Source organism: Camelina sativa, chromosome 4 (assembly GCF_000633955.1).
Source record: "Camelina sativa cultivar DH55 chromosome 4, Cs, whole genome shotgun sequence".
Taxonomy (NCBI): domain Eukaryota; kingdom Viridiplantae; phylum Streptophyta; class Magnoliopsida; order Brassicales; family Brassicaceae; genus Camelina; species Camelina sativa.
This window is the reverse complement of record NC_025688.1, coordinates 647,277-652,218: the sequence shown is the minus strand read 5'-3', so window position 1 is coordinate 652,218 and position 4,942 is coordinate 647,277.

Here is a 4,942-nt window from a genome sequence, read left to right as displayed (position 1 = left end):
ACCGGATCAACAGGTGCCAGAGGATCATATATTCCAGGTCCAGGTGAACAGTTCTTCCTCATGCACGTCAGTCCGTTGTCTCCAATATTAGGGAAAATCCAGCTTGGATGATCTTGTTGTGTATTCAACGCACTCCCATCCGCTGACAGCTTAACACTCTCCAGCCTTAAAGCTTTAATTCTATCAAGCCTAATCTTTTCCTCCTCATCATCCTCAGATTCAGGTTCAAGTGAGTTGGCTTCAGCAATAAACTCGTCTGTAATATCATAAAGCTCAGCACCTTCTGCACCACCTTCTGCACCAGCTTCTGCACCTGCTTCTGAACCAGCTTCTCCCTTATTCAAACCTCTAGGTAGTACAAATTTCAACGGCTTAGCAACAACAGCATCAGTAGGATTTTTAGGCGCCCTACCTCTACCTCTACCTCTACCTCTACCTCTACCTCTACCTCTACCTCTACCTCCACCTCTACCTCCAGCCGCAGCTACTTCTTTAGCCTGCTTTGCCGCAGCTACTTCTTTGGGCTTNATAGCTACTTCTTTGGGCTTCTTTGATGCAGCTACTTCTTTGGCCTTCTTTGCCGCCTCTAACTCTTTGGCCTTCTCTACCGCCTCTAACTCTTTGGCATTTCTCCTCGTGGAAGGCTGTGTTTTTGTATCAGCTGGTCTCTTAGTAGCTGGAGACTTCTTAGCATCTCGGGAAGTCAAATAGTTCTTTTCCTGTATATTAAAATTATAATAACTCAGCCTAAACATTCTGAAAAATCAGCCATAAAACAAAGATAAATCAGACATTATGATAGCTCAGCCTAAACATTCTAAAAAATCAGCCATAAAACAAAGATAAATCAGACATTACCTTCTCTACCGCCTCTAACTCTTTAGCCTTCTCTGACGCCTCTAAATTTTTGGCATTTCTCCTCGTGGGAGGTCGTGTTTTCGTATCAGCTGGTTTCTTAGCAGCTGGAGACTTCTTAGCATCTGGAGACTTCTTAAGAGAAGTCAAATAGTTCTTTTCCTGTATATCATAGCGAAGACAATTAAAATTATAATAACTCAGCCTAAACATTCTGAAAAATCAGCCATAAAACAAAGATAAATCAGACATTACCGGAACTTTTGGTGGACCTTTTGATGTCTGAAGTTCTTGTCCATGTCCCAGGTTATTTAGTTCCTAACCCAAATTTAAAATCTGGTCAGTCGTGCTCTTTGAAAGCACGAGCTCTTTCATCTGTTTGAGGTCCGTCTCAAAAGATCTAAGCCTGGTTTCAATCCTTTCATCCATCTTCTTCTCCAGATTTGCTGATACATTTTCAATGTTCCTATCAACGGTGTCAAACCTTGTGTATAACTTACAGATCAATTCGTAGATAGTTCTAACCGACTCATCTTCGATAGTTCTAACCGACCCATCTTCCCCAACATCTTCCTCCTCACTTACCTTTTTTCCTTTCTTCTTCCTCTCCTGTGCAACTCCTTCACTAGTTTCCAACTCCTGACTGTTGGAAACTTTCATCTTCTGGACTTTCCGCTTCTTTGCGGGAGGAGATTCAGACTAAACAACTACTTCAGCTTTCTTTTTCTTTTTCTTCTTATCACTCCTCTTAACATCCCAAAAACCTTTAACAAACGTATTAATATGTATGTCTTCGATCAGGCGATCGATTGCTGGGTCGTCTTCTTGTTCTGGCCACGAATGAAATAGCTCGCAGCCATTTTCCTTCATAACCATATTAATCACACGCAGCTGTAACATAAGAGATTATGAAACCCATCAGTAAGTTTTAACTTAGCCAACACTAAAGAATAATTCAGCCATTACTAAAACATAACTCAGCCAACACTAAAGCATAACTCAGCCATAACTCATCCATTACTAAACAATCACTCAACCAGATATAAACCTTACCTCACCAAGCGCTTTGATCTCTTCAGCAATTACGGTTTCCAGCGATGAACGTGTACGGTTTCCACCCCATTGAAGCATCGGTATGCCACCATCTTCAGCTGATGCATTCCCAAACCGTTCTCCAAAGCATTTGATGGACTCATACGCCCAAGCCTGTAACACGGGTGTAAACCCACTGAGGGTGTACGACTTTCCCGTAGGGTTCAACATCTTTATGGAATCAACAAGAGCTTCAAATGCTGACCGACCCCACGGATACGTCTTCATTGCTTCTTCATCAAAAACTCTTTTGGCACTTTCATATGGAAGTCTAGAGTTATGATGCAAACCATAAAGTCCAATGTGTTGAAGAAGCAACAGCCCCAACCATTTACGATGATCAAGGTTAACCCATCCCCGGCACACTCTTAATGCTTCCCTGAGTTCAAGTAGCGTTGGACCTGCCCCACCAGGCACTTTCAAAAGTCTGAAGAAATCTTTGTGTTCCTCTTCAAGTTCAAACCGTTCAGTAGGCATTGGGTCTATGTTTAACCCCGTCAGAAAATGAAACTCATTCAACCCAAACCTGATAGGTTGACCGCCGACCACAAACCAAAGCTCCTTCTTATGTACCCTTAACTGGTTACATAGTAGGAAATGAACAACCTTACCAGACCAGACGAATTGGCTATCAACTAGCTTAGAGATTATTCCAATAGGTACATCCTTCGTTTTTTCCCATGCATCCAGTCCTATTGATTCCCTAATCTGAGGGAATTCTCTCATCCTGAAATTGGTGTTAATATCTCTACACTCTATATTAGAGTTTCCTTCAACGTATAGTCTTGGGGGGTAATCCCTTGCTTGTTCTTCAGAAATAATCACCATCGACATCTGTTATAGTTCATAAGTAAATCATAACATAAATCAGCCATAACATAAAACCAACTCAGCCATAACATAAAACAAACTCATACACAAAGCATAACATAACTCAGCCACAAACACATAACTCATATGTAAAGCACAAAATATCTCAGTCACAACTCAGTCATAACTCAGCCGCAAAATAAAACAAACAGTAAATCAGCCATCGAATCGAATAAATCTAACAAATCAGCCGTAAACCCTAAAATAACTGGCAGCAACATAAAACAAAAAGTAAATCAGCCATCGAATCGAATAAATCTAACAAATCAGCCGTAAACCCTAAAATAATTGGCCGCAACATAAAACAAAAAGTAAATCAGCCATCGAATCGAATAAATCTAACAAATCAGCCGTCATTAACAACGGCGACAATCAGCCGTAAATCATCGAAAAAATCTACATTCAGCCGGAAAACTCGAAATTAAACAGTCGACACATACCGGATAGACGAAGACGAAGAAGACGAAGAGAGAGAGAGAGAGAGAGCAAATTGAAGAAAGAGAGTGCGACGACGAAGATAGAGAGAACGAGTAAAGATGGCGAGAGATGACGGCGAGAGATGACGGCGGGAGATTGACGGCAAGAGAGTGGACAATGACAGTGTATCGCCGGCGACAAGAGACGAGAGTTTCGATAATTTTTTTTTTTTCGCGGTTTGTGAATAGTTAAAACTATTCACTTTCCCTCTCTTTAATATAAACAAGAGAAACAAAACTATGGATCTAAAAAAAATTGCTTAATGACGTGTTAAATCATATCTGATGTATATTTTAATTTGCTGATGTGTATTTTTTTTATTTTTTTACTCCAATTCGAAAAACAAAACCAAGGGGTAAATTGTAATTACACCCAGGGCACTAAACATTCTAGTAATTTTCAAAAGATTTATAGATTTGAGTAATAAACCAACTTTTGGATAACATTTGAGTAATTTTAATTTTATCTGATTGTACGCATTTTTAGATTGATGTTTTCGATGGCTTCGTGCTACAAAAAAATAATTCCTCTGTCTCACATAGATTGAAGTTTTGAAATATTTTTTGTCCCACAAAGATTGATGTTTTGTAAACTTCAAGAAGTAATCATTGAAAATATTTAAAATTTTGAATTGTTATTGGTTTAAATTTAAATAGTATCTCTTTAGTCAAGGAAAAAATATATTTAAACTCACTAATCATTGTTTTTTTTAAATATGTAAAAACTTGTAAACATCAATCTTTGTGTGAGACAGAGGGAATACCTAATAAACAAAAGTAACACAATGATAATCTAGTAATCTCTTACTACTATATTTCAAAAATCTGTATTAATTTTTTACACCCAAAGACATATGGGTGAATTATTATTACCATAGAACCTGGGAAGTGAAACAGTATCATGAGCTTGAGTTCAGCTTTTTTTAAGGTCAATTTTAATTATCCACTGGAAAAGCATAGTTCAGTTCTCCATCAAAAGACTCAAAACTAAACTAAAAAGCCCCTAACTCCCTATTTTTATAGATTTCACAAAAGGTTAAATGATTCTCTCCATCAGACTTATAGTAGTAGTACTACTTTCTTCAACATTTAACTTTTAAACTACAAGTATTATGAAAAAAAAAATCATAAACAAAAACTAATATCAAAATGTCTAGATCCACATCATTTTTTTTAGTACTCGATCAGATCTTGTGATCTAAACAAAAAATACACATCACGATTCACAATTCACAACAAACCTCAAATATGAAGTGATGTTAAATTAAGGGTGAATGTCATGAAAACCCACTTTGGGTTGAGTTCTGTCACAAAAACCCATTTTCCACTCATGGTATACTTTCCCAAGTTTTTTGCTTATGTGTCCACTTTCCTTTTACATTTTTGCCCTTACTAACAACTTACCTCTCTTTCTCTCCTTCTTTTCTCTCTTTTTCTCTTCTTTTTTGTTGTTAACACTTTAACAAAGTAAAATATATTTATTTGTTATCATAAAACAAATTTTCTATTTATTTATATAAAATATGTTATGATTATATATTTTCTACATTTTAAGATACATATTGCTATATTTTTTATGAATTTTTAGATTATACAGTATCCATCAGTCGTTGAACATTTGTTCAATTATAAGTGGATAATCAATTGCA